The sequence below is a fragment of the Pinus tabuliformis genome, chromosome 7 (assembly GCF_031772625.1).
Source record: "Pinus tabuliformis cultivar Carrire ecotype Pingquan chromosome 7, CPIR1, whole genome shotgun sequence".
Taxonomy (NCBI): Eukaryota; Viridiplantae; Streptophyta; class Pinopsida; order Pinales; family Pinaceae; genus Pinus; species Pinus tabuliformis.
In genome coordinates, this window is record NC_142293.1 from 875,136,912 (window position 1) to 875,156,516 (window position 19,605).

A 19,605-nucleotide genomic window follows, 5' to 3' on the forward strand; every position below is an offset into this window, starting at 1 on the left:
TATTTAGGTAAAGTACATATGCCATACATTGAAATTTTGGATTTGGTTTTCTTCATGTCTTTAATGAATTTATACTTTATCGATTATGTGATTGTAATGTTCTTTGAGGCCTTACTATTTTGGGAAGTATTAGTGGAAGTATTAGGTTGAGGGGAAGAAGTGTTACCCTTATTCTAAGTAGGGGGTGTGACTTTCTTAAATGTTGAGGTAGGTCTAGAAAGAAAGGTAGTAGAAGGTACAAACCCCTTAGCTCTTAATTTGTGATTATTCAGGGTAGTTTGGTTGACTTGTATGTTTCTTACTACATCATTATCAAAATCTACTATCTAGTCCCAAAGGAACATTATTTATTCTTGATTTATGTCCCCTTAGTAGTTTCCTAAAACTAAATTTCTTGTGCTATTTTATTGGAAAGTGATTGTTGATCAAGATGTTTGTTTATAACTTGAGTCATGGATTTAAGCTAATGAGGATAGACATTTTAGAGTGGTTGGTGTATTGGTAGTCACAAAAATTGCCCATTTCCACATCCTTCATATTTCAATTTAAAGTTAAAGGTTTCGAGGGCTTCAATAGGTTAATGACTCTGCTACAGAAAGTTCTAAATGTTATCTAATTAAACATTCCTTCCTCTAAATTCCTTTTCAAGTCAACTACTTCATTAGACAACTTTCTAATCGATTTAAATACACCTTCTACGTCAATGGTTCTTTCTTTAAAAGCTTGGTTAATAATAGAGGTGTCTTCCCTATAACCATGGATTTACTATCTTCTCCTCATTTGTTCCTTATTAAGGTGATAATTTCCTTCTCTACCTTCTTATCTTCCTCAAAACTCTATGCTAGAGTTTTTTTACTAGTCCTCTTGAAAAACATGGCAATAATTGTGTGTAAGGAAGATGTATAATATTCTACCACTACTCCTTCTGTTGGTTAGGCGTTAACATGTAATTTATTAATAGTTGTTAAACATTGGTTGAAATAATTAATTATTTCATTCTTATCCTTTTTTCTGGCTATCGACTCTTTGAATGGAGTATTCATAAGCTTATCTTCACCAAATTTACTGATAAAGTCCTTCTCATAATCATCTTGACCTGTAATGCAGCTTAGTAGAAATAGATAGTACTAATTGGATACTTTTCTTTCAAAATCTTAAGTAAATATTCTACATACCACATCCTCATGTTCAAAATTCATCAACCTTCCTATAAATTAGAAGTTCTTTATGTGATGTTTGTGAACTATCATGATTGGTCAAAGTCAAATTTTGGTAAATTATCTTAGTATTTTTATTAAAATAATCTAATTTCCCTCTCAAGTTGAAGGTTCCTTGGTACATCCAAGTAGGTACATTAGTTTGGTTATCAGTCATTTGGAAAGCGCTTGTCTAGTTCAATATCTCATGATCCTTTCCATTCAATTTATGTTCAAGGGGTGGAGAGTATGGAAAATGAGGCGAAGATGGGGATGACATTGGGAGTAGATATAAAAATTCAATTATTTCATATAATTAAAGTTTTAGAAAATTGATTAGAACTCATTGTTTGGTTTGGATACAAACTTTACAGGATGGATGCCATCTGGGAAACTAAGGTGCTAAGTAGCTCTTTAATTTTTCAAGTGGATTGTTGAGTAGGATGATGTAAAGCATGGATTCGAAGTTTAAGAACAATGTGCTGGTATTTAGGAGATGATTCAATATTTTAAAAAATAGTAGAGGTGCCTTGAAACATAGTGCTGAGCTCAATATTATCGCATTTGGTATGGAAATGACTAGACTATGTTTCATAGGCTGAAAGTTTAGAGGTATGATTATGTGAAGTCTAATTATTTCTACTAGAGATACAACTTTGGAATATCAAATTATGTTAATGTGGTAAAAGTGGTCTACAATAGATAGGTCTACTCTCCAATATGAATTCCCAATCATACCTCATACCATTTAGGGTAGGAGACATATTTGGATATTGGAATGACAACCATTACTTAAAATCAAGGGTGGTGGTGATGAAATGTGGGATGTAGTATGCAATACATTATTATTCTACATGCAAAAATGTAAAATAATCTAACCTATCCTAGTTGGGAGAAAAAACTAACAAGCAACTAAAGGATAGTCACAAATTCCTGCAAATATTTCGGAAATAGAAAGTTATTACGAAAAGTAAGAATACATAAGCATAAATAGTAAGTGTAAAATAGAATAGTTTATCACATCACAATCGTCTACAACCTCTTGTCTACCATCTTCAAACAATAAATATCAAATGAGAAATATAAAAGTAAGAGTTATAAACTCAATGTAGAATAGTCAACATATGAACAATATAGCCTTATAGTGGCATTAATGATAGTATAAGTTCTAGAACCAATTTACAATAAACATCACAACACCATTAATCCTCTTCAAAAAATGGTCCCGAGGGCTTCTTCTCATTGTATTTCTTAAATTATTTATCAAAATTACTCAAAAGAAAAAAATCCCATGTCACAATATAGTTTTGTGCAAGTAAAGCCTTAAGGTTGTAACTACTTCCTCGGAGTTCTTGCATTCCTTTTGGAAATGATAACTTTTCAACTTCCCTTTTTTGCCATTTTCCTAGAAACCATATGAAATTATATATTATTGACAAATTACTATAATTGTTCTTGCTCTTTATCTTGAATGTAAGACACCTAAACTTCAAGTTGGGAAGATATACCTAGGACCTACCTAATTATTGATTCTTCAAGATAGATTCCATATGAAACTAGTTCTTTAAACATGAGGCCCATCTCTCTCTTCAACATGCTAAAAAAGGAGTTGATTAGATTTATTTCATTGGAGGGGACAACAATATGTTCCTGTATTATTTCCTTAGTGATTTAAGGAAACATCCCAATAATAATTCCTTTTTTATTCATGCTATCTTGCAATTCTTTAAAAAAATTCATCACAGGTTTGGGTGCATCCATATCCCATAATGGTGGTAAATGGAAACATTCCAAAACTTTGTCAGCAACCAAATATATATGTGTTCAATTTTTAACTAACATGGTAATGTCCTTCTATAGCATTGTGTTGGTTGTTTGAAAACTTCATAAGGTGACAAAGTTCAATTGATTTTATTTTGTAGCTATCCTTGGAAGATATTTTGGTGTCTTCCTTTCTCATTCCTTTTATTTATTTATCTCATCCATGGTGAGCTTGACCCCATAAAGTATTTTTTTTTATCCTTGACCTTGTCCATGAATGTAGGAATTATTTGGACGTGTCTTGGAACTAATTGAGGATCATGTCCATTTTCTTTTGAACCATGTTAGGCTCGTCCTGTAAATATAATGCATATGCATTAAACTATACAAGACTATTGATGTTTCCTTTCTAATGAGTTACCTCTTATCCAACCACCTATATATTCAATTTCTTAGACTATGCTTTTGATGTTAATTCTAAGTCCTATGAGATGAAACCCCTCCTAATTATATCGTGATGGAGCCTCTCCAAGTGTCATCCATAAGGAGGTTTTCAATAGTCACCATGAGTGTAACTTGGGATGCTTTGTAGCTTTGATTTCTTGTGAGTTTATCTATAGTATTTTCCATTACTTTTTCAAAAATGAAGAAATCCATAATTGCTATTGTATTTGATTTAGAAGGGTTGGATGTACTAAATCCAAGCTCTCTTAGGAAAAAATGACCTTCAGTCATCTCAATCTCTGGAGTGTTAATGAGGTTTCAAAAGGGCCAACATCAATGGGATCTATATTTTGTGCTTCGTCCTCCCTTTCCTTATCTTATTCCTTTTTCAATCTCTCTTCCTCCTCTTTCCTCACTCTCTCCTCCTCTACTTGTTTCTCCTTTTCTCCTTTTTCTTTTCTTCTTCTCTCATCCTTTGATTTTCTTTTTATTTTCTCTACTTGTTGAATCCTCGGTGCTTCATCTTCTATCTTGATCCTTTCCTTTTCTAACATCACTTTAGCTACTTATTCCTATTCCATTATCTCTTTCTCTAACTGCTTAGTTTCCAACTACTTTGTTCTTAATTTGAAGCCACTATACGTCCTAAAAATCACTTCATCTACTAACACAAGTTTTCTATAAAAATCCTCCTCCCATCACACTTCATTTTGACACTACTACATTTGGTGTCTATATTCGATGGTGAGTTTCATTGATACAAATAACATTAATAGTAATACTAAAAATTGCAATATAATTATAAAAATGTTAATTTTTTCTTTTCATGCCTTGACATTCGTAAAAATTTCTACTAAGGGTGATAGTTTCCAAACATTTTATGCCACTTTGACTATTTGCAAAATATGCATCTACCAAACCACTAAGCACATGTGGCAACCCATCATGAAACATCAACAACTTTCTCATCTCATGGGTGCATTTTTCCCTGGGATGTTACATGTGTCTATTATGGGAAAAAAATGCTGGATATGAATTATTATTCCCACTAAGGTTACTAAAATGCATGCTAAAGGCTTAATGTGCTTGTAGGGGTGCAATTTCCGCCCATGCAAGGGCATCATAATGGTGAAGGGCTACACGTGGTATCGATGTGGTGTCACAAGTATGGCATGAGGAGAATTATAATCCCTCACTAACATCAAAGAAAATCATGTCTAATAATTAAAAATCTTAAAAAATATGTGAGGTCTTGCTGTAAGGCTATTGGCACTTAATTGCATGATCAAGATCTATTTAATAAGGCACAATCATTAATTTGAATAGACCAAATCTAATGAACTTCAATGGTTGAACTAATTATTAATTTTCATTGTGGTATCTTTATTAGCATGTGTTACACTAAAAAATGTCACCATGGCTATTTACAGTTAGTATGGCTCTATCAACAGTCATGCTATCCTCTTAGGCAAGTCTTATGCCTCTGCTCTCCATGTCAAACTCCAAAAAGAGAGAAAGTCTTTATAAATGTATTTATCTCTGGGTACGCAGGTTCTCTCAACCTTACCTGCAGGTACGCACCCAATGTTCACAAAAGCTGCGTACTTGTACGCTCTGTATGTAAAGGGGCATGTGCGTCCCCCTGTAAAGGTCAAAATGTGCAAGTTTCATCTTTAAAAAGTTACTTGTGGTCATTTCTAGATCATTCTAGAAGGTTGTTCGACGTGTATTGAGCGCCTCCAGATGGTTCATGTACCCCTACCAAAGAGGAACTTATCCCATCAATGAGGGAGCTATCCCATCCAAAGAGGGGATTATCCCATTGATGGTGGACCTGAATAACTTCCTCTAGACCACTATAAATACAGGCATTGGGCCAGAAGGAGGGGAGGTTGGAAGCTATACATTTCTAAGGGTAGATGCTGCTGGAATTAAGACTCCCATTTAGAAGCTTGTGAGGAGAGATTACCATCTTTGCTTGTTCTATTTGGAAGTGGGTGAGCTTTGTCAAAGTAAAGGAGAACTCTTGATGGACCCTGGGAGGGACTTGCACAACACCAAGGCTCAGGTTGTAATTGTTCCTTTTGTTTCCTATTAATGCAAATGAGTCCATTCTTCTCAATAACTTGTTATTTATGAGTTGTTTCATGTACTCCTTGGTCTATGTGTTAAATATATTTTATTCTATGAGATTATCAAGTGATATTTAATTGTTTGATTGTTAGTGGATGCAGGTTTCAAAGTGAAGGAGGAGCTCATCCGGATCAGCGGATCTGGACTGCTACAACAACGTTGGATTACAGGTAGGATCTAAACACTTGATTTCTTATATAGTAAATGCATGTTTAGAGAAGGATTGCTCTTGTTTGTCTTGTTTGTCACTAGAGAGTCTTAGGCTCCTAGGGAGGTTGGTTGTGTCCGCACTATCGACTCTTTCCGCCTGACAAATTGGCGACTCCGCTGGGGACTCCATTGATGTGAAAGTCTTTTCCTTTGTATGCAACTTTGCTCTGAGAAAAGTCATTTATTTTCTGGTTTTTGGCTCTGTGACTTTGTTTTTGGGTGGGTTAGCTTAGGGTTAGATTCAATTTAGTTTTTCTTGGTTTTTTCAGTAGGACGCACCCTCTGATTATTGCACAGTGCGTACTTGTATGCACTGTTGCTGTGTGCACAGAGCAGGCCTGCACCTGGCTTAACTGGTTGCCTGCGTCCCCTGCTAAAAATTAAGAAATTTCCATTTTTTGCATTTTTTCTCTTAGATTTTGCTTTTTCTTAGTTTTTACTGCCCAGATCCATTAGTCTCTTGTCAAAGATCTTCACCTGAACTTGTTTCGATAGCATTGAGTGTTTTAGTGGATTTCATAGAAGTTTAAGCCCTAGGGTTTGATTTTTGAGTAGGTCTTGTAGTGACTTTGGCAGTAGAAGTTGTCAAGCCTTAGATCTCTCTGGTTTTGTCAGCATTCTTAGAAGTTAGACCTGTCATAAAGTCTACCTGTGGGAGCAACTTACCTTTGAGTTGTCTCTTTGGCAAAATTCGAAGTGCTTGTTGATTAAGTATTGAATTCCATGTTACAAAAAGAACAAAAAGATTTGAGTTTTGTTTTGACTGGTCTTTTGATTCTGCATTAGTCGGTCCTTGACTTGATTTTGGTCAAGTAAAACAACCTAGAATCATCCTTGTAGGCTTTTGCCTCGTTAGGTTTGCTTAGAGTAAATTTCTTTTTGATTTGCTTGTGAGTCAAGTTTTCATAGATTTTATAGCTTTTGAGATTGATTTTCGTTAAAATAGATTTATATGCTTTACTAAACAAGAGAAAATACAAAAACATCTCCTTTGAAAAGTTTTGTTTCAAGTAGCTTTGAAGAGTTTTGAAAGAAAAAGAGTTTTTCGTGCACGTAAGGAGTTGTCATGTTTGTATGCTTGGAAAGATAAAGAGAATTGTTTCTTTGATTGTCTTTACTAAGAAAGTTGTTTTCTATAAAATTTGCATTTCTCAACTCTCTTAGTTAGGAATTTCATTGAAAGAGAAAAGTAGCGTAAATCATCTTAGGTGATACTTTGTAGTGGTTTGAGTCGAGTCTACACACCATTGTTTTCACTTCCGCTACCTTTTGTCTTTAAGAAAAACCATAAAATTAATGCTTAAAGTAAAATCAACGTAGTAACTTTTATTTACTAGGGCTCTGAAACACCAGTTTAGATCAGGCTAGTGTCTTGGAGTAGGAGAGTAATTAACTCTCCAAGACAACAAAACCAAACAAGTAGCTTATCTTGTGATAGAATAAATCCAATTGTCTCATTTGTACTCTGGGAAAGCTCCTCTTAAAGGAGAAGCACGAGCTCGTGTCCGAACCAGTGAGGGGATCAATCCCCCCTCGTTGGGAACGACGCCAGACACGCACGTATTACAAACGGTAAACCTCGGATTAACCATTGTCGAGGAGCCAGGGGTCACTTGTCGGTAAACCTTGGATTATTGTCAAGGAACCGGCAAGGGGATTGAGCTTGATACTCTGCCCTTGCATGCTGTCGGAGTGTAGACTGTTCCCCCAGGTGCATTTGTTGCGGTTGGTAACCTTAGTGACCATTATCTTTAGGATTCTACCGAGGTGACGGTGGAGGGAAGATCCCACTGTACCTGGAGCAGACGTCGGCTAGACTCACTTGGATTTTCCGGGGGGTTCACTTCACTCGAGACGGTTAAAGTGGAGGAACTTGTGCCGGTCTATTCATTAAGCAGGTTGCCGGGGTAACTGTTCCACCCGCCACTTTTGTACTGAATCCGACGATGTTGGGTTTCATCTCCAACTAGCGTTTTCGGTCTGGAAGGCTACTGTTTGTGCTTGGTTTGACGCCCTAGATTCTTTAGGCGTGTGATTCAAATTTGTTTGGTTCTTTAGAGACTTTAGGTGGTTTGATTTGAGATTTTACTTTGTTTTCGTGTGTAGTAGTTAAAAGTTTTTAGCTGTGGCGGAATTACCGAGACAGTCCCATAGACTTCGGGGCCAGTCTCCTGAAGTTGTTTCTATGGCCAAATTGTTGAGAAGATCCCGTAGACTTAGGGGTGAACCTCCTCGAGACGACCCCAGTAATCTAGAAGGTTTAAAGGTCCTTGTAACTCCTCCTAGTGGCAGTAGAGTAGGTTCACCTGAAGAAGGAGAATCTTCCTTGGTGGTCCATTCAAATTACCAAGGTCTAGAGACAGGTTATAATCGCGAAGCTGTTACAGTTTCTGAACTTGTTGGTAGTTTTTCGTCTGCTAGTGATACAGGCGAAGAACCTGAAATATCTGAACCTGTTACTCCGAATTCTAGTGTTCTAGATTCACCAAGAGTAGAACGAGTTATCACCGAAAATCTTCCTATTGGTCTGATTGCTATTGAAGAACTTGCTCCAGAGGAAGAAATAAGCGTCTCTAACCTTGAAGATCAACTTACTATTGAACTCAGGGAGCGTGAATCTATCTTTAACAGTCCTCCTAGAAGTACTACTTGGTACCTTTCGTTAACCAATTATTTAGACAACTCAGGGGTAGGTTTTTCTACACCTCGTACTCCCTTTCCACCTGGAGGTATTTATACTCCTGTAAATATGTCTGGTCAGTCGTCCGTGTTTACTCAAACTCCTGAATATTTCTTACACGGCGGTCCTTCTGTTCCCACCAGGTATCAATCACTTTCTGGTACCTTTGCGGGGGCATCTCCTCAACCCGTTGATCATGGGTTATTAGCTGGAAACAATGGTAATATACCATTGGGTGTAGGAGACATTTACATGATGTCAGGTTCAGTTCCCGTTTCCCAACCTCAAGGTGGCCAATTACCGCCTGGGGGGCAGCCTCAATTAACGCTTGGTGTTGTTGGGAAAAGTATCCAATACGGAATGACCCTATCCCACTCTAAGGGTGATAGTACCTCAGCAACAACCGAATGCAAAGCCATTCAAGATTACCTCTTTATGAGATGTAAGAGAGAGGAGAAAGAGATCCACTAACCATTATCTTCCGCTAATGATTGATCCAATCTTCCCTCTTTGCTGCTTGCTCCCAGCTCCTTGCTCTTTCACGGGCCCAGCTACACCAAGATCCTGCAAAATGACAAGATAGGGAAACTACAAGAAGCATACATTCATAATTGATTCAAGGATTAGAATAAATCAAATATACAAGTATCAATACGCCACAAAGACACATGCATATAGAAGAACCTCAAATGCTTTATTAATGGAAGAAGTAAAGTTCTGAGAGTGTTACAACCATAAGAGGCCCAATCCAGCAACACCTCCCAGCAGAAAGAAATCTCCTCTTCACCTCCTTCAAAGCAATCACCCAATAGTTCTATACTCAAACCAACAACACTTCCTTACATTCACAAGATTCCAGCCTCCCTAGACCTCATGAGAGAGCTCTATATATAGGAGTTTTGGAGAAAGGATGAGTCAGCTTGAGCTTGGCATGGAGCTGACTAGTGTCCTCTCCCACTTCAGTTATTCTTCAGTTCTTGAGTCCACTTGGATTTTCTTGCTTCCACTTGGAGATCTAGATCCTCTTACTCATCACAAGGCGAATTCCTTGATCCAAGTGTCATTTTGGAAGCTTCCTGGGCATTTGACACTTTGCAGAATGACTGTGCCACTTGGCCAATCTCGCCCAGCGCAGGTAGCCTTCATTAGAGTTTACATTCAGCGTAGGTACAGAGTGGAGCAGTTGACATTCAGCGCAGATGCTAAGTGGAGCAGTTGACATGATCCAGAATTAGCTTGTTTTTGAGTGTTTTCAGGTGGAGAACTGATATATAGTGCTGTGGTTTGCTGACCTTGTTCCTCTAGGGGTAGGAACAACATGTTTAGGGACTTTGGATCCCTTAGATTATTGACATTTCATGCTTCATGCTGCAAGGCACAAAAATGTCTATAATAGTTGCCCCCTAAAGTATGAGGTCGTTTATCGGGTGAAATTCTTTATCAGGAGGATTCGAAGTTCATTCAATCGCTGAGAGGTGACCTGTAATAAAATACAATACAATACATTATGATTCATTCTGCTTTCATGATCTAGCTGAGGCGGGCATTCCCATGCTCAACTTTATAAATTCATTCTGGTACATAGAACAGATGATCGTCTGATGGTAGACTGATAATTCTCTGCTGAAATTATCATCCTTTGAGTAGGATGATCATCTGCTGCAATGATGTACATATCAAATGTCTTTATATCCTGAATATATATCGCAGCCCGGATGGATGAAACTAGATCCGGGGTCTTCAAAACTCGTTCGATCTTCACTCTAAGTACAAGTCGATCCATGTGAGAATTGCGCTGAAGTCGAACATGGAAAGACATCGCTTGATTACCGGTCAATAATGTAAACCGTTAACAAGCGCGAGAGGAATCACCAATAATGACAATGACCCTCAAGGTACTGCAGTACAATTCACGTGGTGTGAATAAAGGACTTGGCATCGAACACCACGCAAAATCTTCCGGTCGAAGGTCATTGATGTATACCTGTCGCCGGAGGTGAGAAACTTGCCATTGAGGCATGCAAGCTTCAAAGTACTGGGGGGGGGGGTGTTCCTAGATCAACTTCTTGGATAACGAGCTGAAGTCGACAAGAAGCGATCCGTCAAAGGAGGGCCTTAATGAATCCCACATCAGTGACACGGAACAGAGCTAATGATTTTAGTGGAGGTGAAAACAATCTGTGACATATGATTCAGGGTGGCGATCATGGGTGGATGAAGGATAATGTATGGCAGTGGATGGGACATGGTTGACTCTTTCTGAACAACATATCTTGAACATATAACGACACTGATGCGATGGATCGGTAGCATTACCCCAAATGTGGATGGTTTGGCGAGACCATGGTGATGAGACCGGTGAATGAAACAACCCAACCTGATGTGATACGGAGGAAAAAGTGTCATGTTCAAGAGCGACTTGCTACCATTAAAGCTTTGAGGTTCTCCCAATTTTTCCCTAGTCATTTCTGACCAGTACCTCTTTATTTTTGTCAATCTTGAGGAGGATAACATATGCTTGTTCTATAACCTGCCCTTCGGGCAAGCCCATCGCTATGTTTTAACGAGCCTAGCGATAGGGAAACTCGTTCTCGTCTAAAGACAAGTTTGTCGCTATTTAATCATTTTAACGAGTCTAACGACAAGGAAAACTCGGTCCTTTTCATTTTTAGAGAGTCTGAAAAGGTACAGAAAGTTAACTCCAAAATTCCTTTTTCGTCATCTAATCCCTTAAGTCCGAAAAAGTATAAAACAATACAGAAGGGATGAGTTTTCGATAATTTTAACGAGCCGAATAAAACAAGCGCTCGACCTTTTTGTGCAATAATCCCTCAGGTCCAAAAAGATTAAAATTTAGAGGAGGGATAGCTCTTCTGGTCACTTTAATGAGCTGGAAGGCCAAAACTCGGCAAACTTTTCATATTTTACGAGTCAGTTGAAAAGAGCTCAAAGAAGACTCGGCTTTTGGGGAACGAGTGATAAACAGGGATAGCAGCAGATTCCAGGTACAGGTTGGAATTTTCCAATCACGGCAGTGTCACAATGATGGCTAGGTGAAATCACTCTTCGCAGCTGTTCCTCAAAATGGGTAAACAATCATATGGGGGTGAACGATCGGCCAAATGACGGTGGAGGTGGCAGGTGCAAAACATGACCAAGGCTTTTATGGTTGATCAGGTTTCATACACAATGGTTATTTACCGAGATGGGTTCATTTTTTAATGAGCTTGAATGCGCCAAAAAACTGCTCAATCTTATGTTTATTCTTTAACGAGCATGAACTATGTGCTAAAACTGCTCGATATAGGTTTGCATGCCCCCAGCATAATAACGCAAATCGAGGTGCATGCCCCCCAAGCTTCATTGCATTCAACTCGGTGGTTGGAATGAAGGTTTACCTTTGAGATTTGGAAAGGGGATTGTTTTCATTTTTTAATGAGGTTGACATAGTAAATGAACTATCCTCATGACTCCTTGTTTCATTTTTTAACGAGGTTGATACGAGATAAGAACCGTCCTCGGAGCCCACTGTATTTACAGTATTTCCATTAGGGCGATGATCCATGCTGAAAAAATGTTTAGGAATCTTTCGAATCCATTAGATATAGAAGATTTCATATTGTAGGTTTCCACTGTGGCCACTTCTGCCAGATTTCTTGCAGGCGGTAGGGCAAAAGTACCCATTAAGGCAGGGTCTTTTAGGAGACCTACTCCAATATTTTGAAGCGAATGATCGCTTCCATGGATCATTGGAATGCTTCCCGTAACTTGTGAACTGTCGGGGAGGAAAGTTTGTTGGTCGACGACTGTAATCCCTCCTTGAAAGGGAAATGCAATCTTCCTGAAGTAGGTCGACACGACTGCGGCCATGGCATATATCCAGGGCCTTCCTAGTAGGATGTTGTAATCGAGGTTTCCATCGATTACTTCAACATCGACTTCTACTGTTTTGCCCCCCAGTTCAACTTGCAAGTTACTTAAAATCCCGTATGGAGTGTATGATCGTCCATCAAATGCTTTTAAGGTCGTTGACGATTTCGACAAGGGTGGTGAGCCTAAAGTTTTCCAGCAACTCATCGACATAAGACATGTAGATGCCCCCTCATCAATAATTGTTCGATGAACAGTTTTGTTGGGGGATTTCACTTGAACAAGGAAAGCTAGTTGAGCTGGTAACTTAGGGTCATATCCTTTATGATCAAAGGCCACAAGATTGGAATCCATTGGGCCAATCCCACCTATTGCTGATAATAAAGTTTGCTCTTGGGAGGGGCAATTTTGCGGTACCTCAAGTGTCGGCATAGCGGACGGCAATTGGGCCAGGTCCTCTATTATATTATAATTCTGTGCTATTTTGGCACGAGGATTAAATGTCGATTTGTGTACTACTCCTTTTGGCAACTTTATCATTGGTTCAGGAATGATGGGTGGCACAACTTTGGTCAAAGTTGTCGTCGAACTACTAGGTTGTTCATTAGCCTTGTTGTTCGACAGCCGTGGATTCCCGTAATCTTTATTCCTTGTCAAAGCATTATTCTGCTGCTTTGAGGTAGACAACATAAGCACTTGGGATCGGGAAGCATTTTGATTAGCAACCAGATTTTGACCTGGATTAGGAAACGGATCAGTCAATACTGCTGGGGTTTTTGAACTCTTAAAGAGTTTCTTAACTTCAGCTATATGTGGACAATCTTTCGTCCAATGATCCTCATCGCATATATGACACCCTGCCGGGGGTTTCCTTTTTCTCCCTTTCTTTTTCTTCTTGCCCCCTGGTTGCTTCAGTTGTTTGCCCTTGTCGGTCGACATGGCATTTACTTCCGAGGCAAGAAGTTCCTCATTTGCATTTTGACTAGAAATTTTGTGCTTGCCAATCACGCCATCGCCGGCGTGAGAGTCATTGTTTGATTTAGGAGGAGGAGGAATTGAGAATTCCGGTCTAGGGGCGTCAGGTATTTTGTCGTAGAGCGTGCCGGACTGAGTATAGACCAAGTCCAGATATTGCGCACGAGCGATAACCTGCTCTTCCGTTACGACTCCCCCCTTTGCCACATCTTCCGTTATGGCAGGAAGTAATGACTTGATAAACCATTCAGCTAATCGCTGATCGAGAACGTACGTTTTTACCATCCTGCGACGACGTCGCCACTCATGTATATGATCAGATATGTGGGTGGCAGTCGTCTGTTTGAAGTTGGTAAGGAGTTATGTTCCCGTTTCATACCTTATCGGTAATTGAAAATGGGTTAAAAAGGTTGTGGCTAAGGTACTGAAGTTGTCGAACGAAGCTCTAGGCAATTCAATGTACCATTTTGCCGCTGGACCCGTTAACGTCCTCTGAAAGAGGCGAAGTCTTATCGAATCATCATTCAAGGTATTCGATGAACACCATAGATGGAATGTCATCACATGATTCGACGGATCTTCACCCGGATTTCCATTAAATTTAGGAATATCTGACGGAAGTTTATGCGGAATCGCTGGCCACCAAGGGGCATAAGCAATTGGATCATTCGTCAGCCGGTTTAGATCTGGTAATTCTAGAGTTGCTACAAAGGGAAACTGTTGGTTCAGGTTAGGTAAAGCATATCCAGGATAAGATGGTATCGCCTGAGCAATGGGTCTTTGCAGACCAGCATAATGCTGACAACTTTGACAAGGTTGATGGGCATAACCATTATAGCATGGTTGCCCATTACTTACAAAGACTTGTTGCTCAGGTCCTTGATATGATTGTTGGAATGGCGGTTGTTGAGATTGAACCAGCTCTGGTTGTCGGACCATTTGTTGTTGACCAATACTGGATGATTGACCAAGATGAGGAGTCACAGTACTTATTTGAGCCTGAGTCGCTCCAGATAAGGAGGCACTACCCTGAGATTGTGATTGAGTCGTTGAGATAAGAGGCTGTTGTATTGCAACCTGAGAAACTTGGGGTTGACATACAACAGGTAGTGCTTGTACTAGCGACGCATTCACCATAGCAGGTGTGGTGGGAATATCCGACACAGGGTGTACTGGTTGCATTGAATATACAACCCCTAGTTGTCGAGGTAGTATTGGTACCCAACCGCTGGATGTAATTCCAGTTTGACCTAAACTTTGTTGTAAACTCCCATATGGTTGTTCTCTAGGAGGGAACAATGAAAGAGCATACTGCCCTCCATACGGTGGAAATCCAGTACTTAAAGGGTAAATTGTCCTTTGAAGACACATTGGATCAATTTGTTGAATTTCAACATAAGAAATACCAGATGATAATCCGGATGAAGAAATAGGAACTAACCATGTCGTCGTCCCTGATGGGACTCCGGCTTGTTGTTGAGGACAATTTGCCGGGACAGATGGTATACCAGCGAACATCGTTGGAGTAGCGGCAGGAGGCTCTTCTGCTGTTGTGTCGGACGACACAGTCCTAGATGTCGACGGTTGTTCAGAAATATTTAGTCTATCCAAAAGATTTCCTAGCGATTCTACAAGAACTTTGTGATGAAGGTAGACTAACTTCGAAGATCAACGCAGGAATAAAGGGTGATTGTTCCGTTTAAAATAAATTGTTGACGCTTTAGACACAACTTGATTTTTCAGTTTTAAAGAGTCGAGAAAAAGCTAAAGATGACTCTAGTCTCCTTCGATGTTTTAACGAGCCCGAAGTGACAAATGCTCGGATGGACTTTTTCAGTTATAGAGTTTGAAAAAGGCCAAAAGAAACTACTCTGGAGATCTAGGCAGAGGGTGTGCCAAACTTTTTGCAAAACCACAGAATACGTTTTACGGCACAAGTGGTCGATCTTCGTGAATGCTGTGTTCACTGCATTGCGATCAGTAGGGCGGCCGACACGACTTCCTATGGATAAAAGATATATGCCTATAGGGGTCTCCCAATATATACGCGACGGTACGTGGGAGCACAAGTCCGTATTAGTGCCACCGACTCTCAGGAGGAATCACCCACCTTCGTCGAGATCGACAGTCACTACGTTTAACGACGCCGGAACACGTCTCTAGCTTAGACCTCTATGTGTTTGCGTTATGTTTCAAAGCGTTGTTAGGTTCATTCAATATATTTTAAGTTGATCTTTTTAAAGTTTGCCTTTCAAGGTTCACCACGAGATGTTTTGATACAAATTCCTAAATGCAATCTAAGATGAGAAGCAAGCTTTTTCAATCTTTTCGACTTATGAAAATCTTAACTACTGATGGAAAAGAGAGACAAAATCTTTTCACACAGATCAAAGAGCACTCACTAATGCACTTTTTCCTAAATCAACAAGCAAATTTTTCAAATGCAAAATGCAAAATGCAGGTATTTCTTTTCTCTTTCTTAATGTTGATGTATTACAAAAAGAAAGCTGTTGTATAATTTCGAATTCAATTTCAAGCGAAAGCAAACAAGCTTGTCCAAAATCAAAAGACACCTTAAGATTTACTTGTTTCGACACTAGAAATATATAAATTCAAACCATATGACGAAAGCAAAAGCTCAATCCGCTATGAACAGCAAATAAACTAACTCTTAAGATCAAAACGACACTTTATCACAGGTCTAGATCTAAGAGGCCACCGCAAGACTAGTTCACTTTCGTTATGGGAAACTGCAAATGATATAAGAAATACACAAAGAACAAACACAGTTTCTTTATACAACCGAGGCAGAATAATGGCAAGGAAAGTTGGTTTCAGATAGGTACATTGACTGGTAACAGGCTGCAAAAACAAGGGTGAAAACAGGGCAAGAAACAGCAGGAAACCTCAGTAGCACAAGGCAAGACTGGTTCAACGCAGGTAGTACACTGTCAGTTTGACATTCAGCGCAGGTAGCCCCTTCGGGAACTACGCTGAAATGTAGACAGCCTTCACACAACCTGCACTGAAGAACGAAACTTTCGTTTCTCTTGGTTTCCGGGTCACAGATTGCTCAAAAATTCACAGTTTTTGGCCAAATCAGAAGCTATCAGTCAAGTACACACTAAGGGATGAAAAGGAGGATGAAAAGCTATCACTAAGAGCTATTTAGAGTCCTTGTGAATCAGCTCTTCAAATCATAAACTTGCCCAGAAACTGAGCTAGAGTAGCTGCCCTCTACTTTGCATTTGAAAGATCCAAATGCAGTTCGATTCGGTACTCCCTGTGTTTATGAAATGAATGGCAAAAACACAAACAACCAACAAGATACGTTCCCCAGCGGAGTCGCCAATTTGTTGTTGGGAAAAGTATCCAATACGGAATGACCCTATCCCACTCTAAGGGTGATAGTACCTCAGCAACAACCGAATGCAAAGCTATTCAAGATTACTTCTTTATGAGATGTAAGAGAGAGGAGAAAGAGATCCACTAACCGTTATCTTCCGCTATTGATTGATCCAATCTTCCCTCTTTGTTGCTTACTCCCAGCTCCTTTCTCTTTCACGGGCCCAGCTACACCAAGATCCTGCAAAATGACAAGATAGGGAAACTACAAGAAGCATACATTGATAATTGATTCAAGGATTAGAATAAATCAAATATACAAGTATCAATACGCCACAAAGACACATGCATATAGAAGAACCTCAAATGCTTTATTAATGGAAGAAGTAAAGTTCTGAGAGTGTTACAACCATAAGAGGCCCAATCCAGCAACACCTCCCAGCAGAAAAAAATCTCCTCTTCACCTCCTTCAAAGCAATCACCCAATAGTTCTATACTCAAACCAATAGCACTTCCTTACATTCACAAGATTCCAGCCTCCCTAGACCTCATGAGAGAGCTCTATATATAGGAGTTTTGGAGAAAGGATGAGTCAGCTTGAGCTTGGCATGGAGCTGACTAGTGTCCTCTGCCACTTCAGTTATTCTTCAGTTCTTGAGTCCACTTGGAGTTTCTTGCTTCCACTTGGAGATCTAGATCCTCTTACTCATCACAAGGCGAATTCCTTGATCCAAGTGTCATTTTGGAAGCTTCCTGGACATTTGACACCTTGCAGAATGACTGTACCACTTGGCCAATCTCGCCCAGCATAGGTAGCCTTCATTAGAGTTGACATTTAGCGCAGGTACAGAGTGGAGCAGTTGACATTCAGCGCAGATGCTCAGTGGAGCAGTTGACATGATCCAAAATTAGCTTGTTTTTGAGTGTTTTCAGGTGGAGAACTGATATTTAGTGCTGTGGTTTGCTGACCTTGTTCCTCTAGGGGTAGGAACAACATGTTTAGGGACTTTGGATCCCTTAGATTATTGACATTTCATGCTTCATGCTGCAAGGCACAAAAATGTCTATAACACCTTGGGGGCAACCTCAAGGTACACAAATTGTGTCTGGGGGGCAACCTCGAGGTTAGTATGTACCTATGGTGCAATACATGCCTCAAGGTAAACCCTAGCCTCAATATGTACCCCAAGGTCAACCTCAGTATCAATATTTACCTCAAGGGTATCAACCCCAAGGGTATCAACCTCAAGGGTATCAACCTCAAGGTCAAGGTCAACCCCAGTATCCATATTTACCTCAAGGTTATCAACCTCAAGGTCAATACTCGGGTCAAGGTTATCAACCACCTCAAGGTCAGTCATATATTCAAGGTATGGGAACTGCACCTTTCAATTATCAATCCTATCCTCAATCCGGTTATGGATCTCAGTATCCTCAACCTGTTACGGGTCAATACCTCGGAATGTTAGTGTGGGATCCATCACAGGGTCAACAGGTGTTGCAGCCAAGTATACAGTTGGTACCTCAAGCTGGACAACCCGTAGTTTCTGGTCCACCCCAGCAACGCAACCTGTCCAGTCAAATGTTCAAACTTCTGTAACTTCAGTAGTTACTCAGCCGCCAATAGCACCTAGTACTCCATCTCAAACGGCTGCTGCAACTACCGCTACATCTGCCACGCTTACTTCTGGAGTATCGACGGCTCCGGTTTCTACTGTATCTGTAACCACTCCTCAGACATCTTTACCGTTGTCTGGATCTACAATTCAAACCACGGTCCAGATGCCTACAGGTCAGCCTGGTATAAGTACGGTTGTCACTACTCAACCTCAATTTGTTCATCAACCGTACCAGGGACAGTACCAACATGGGCAAGCTGTCCAACAGCCGGTTTACCAGTATCAACCGTATCCTGGGTACACTTATCAACAACCTCAACAACCCCAGTACGGTCCGGTTAATCCTGGTTTTCTAGGAGGATATAATATCCCTAATGCGACTCCTGTTCCTAGTTATCCTGGATATCCTCCTCCTGGGACTGGTCTTGTGACCCAGAGTTTTAGAGATCCTAACCGGCAGTTACCATTTATCGCAACTTTGGATTTACCAGACTTGACGCGCCTAACGAACGATCCAATTCAATATCTTCTGTTCTGGCCGCCAATGCCAAATAAGTTGCCCAGTGATATACCCAAGTTCGAAGGTAAGTCTGGAGAGGATCCGTCCAATCATGTGATGACTTACCACCTCTGGTGTGCTTCAAATTCTATCTCGGATGATTTGATCCGCTTACGTCTTTTCCAGCGTACACTCATTGGTCTCATGGCCAAGTGGTACATTGAGTTACCACGGGCCTCCTTTTACAATTTCAGCCAGTTAGCTACCTCGTTCTTAACTCACTTTCAGTTGCCGGTCAGATACGATAACGTCACGGAGTTATTAACTTCACTAAAACAATCAACGTCCACGTATATTTCTGATCACATTCATGAGTGGAGACGTCGAAGAAGGCTAGTGAAAGTTTTTATCCCGGACCAAATCTTAGCTGAATGGTTTGTTAAATCATTATTACCGAAGATTACTGAAGATGTAGCTAAGGCCGGAGTAGTTACTGAGGAGCAAGTCATTGCTCAGGCGCAATACCTTGACTTAGTTTATACTCAGTCGGGTACGTTACACGAGAAGATTCTGGATCTTCCAAAGTCGAATCAAATCACTGCTGCTCCTTCGGGATCTCATGCCGCTAATGGTATGATTGGTATCGTGAATACAAAGAGTAAGAAGAAGTCTTCCAAGGCTTCAACTACTCCTATAATCACTTTGTCCGATTCCCCGACAGGAGAGTCTTCTCCTGAACTTTCTGCCGATATTCACGTTGTAGAGTCATCTACGGCCAAATCAAAAAACGGTGGAAAGAAGAAAGGGAAGAAGAAGGCTAAAGCAGACAAGGCTCCGAAGGAGAAAACGGAAAAGTCGGAAACCAATGACGAA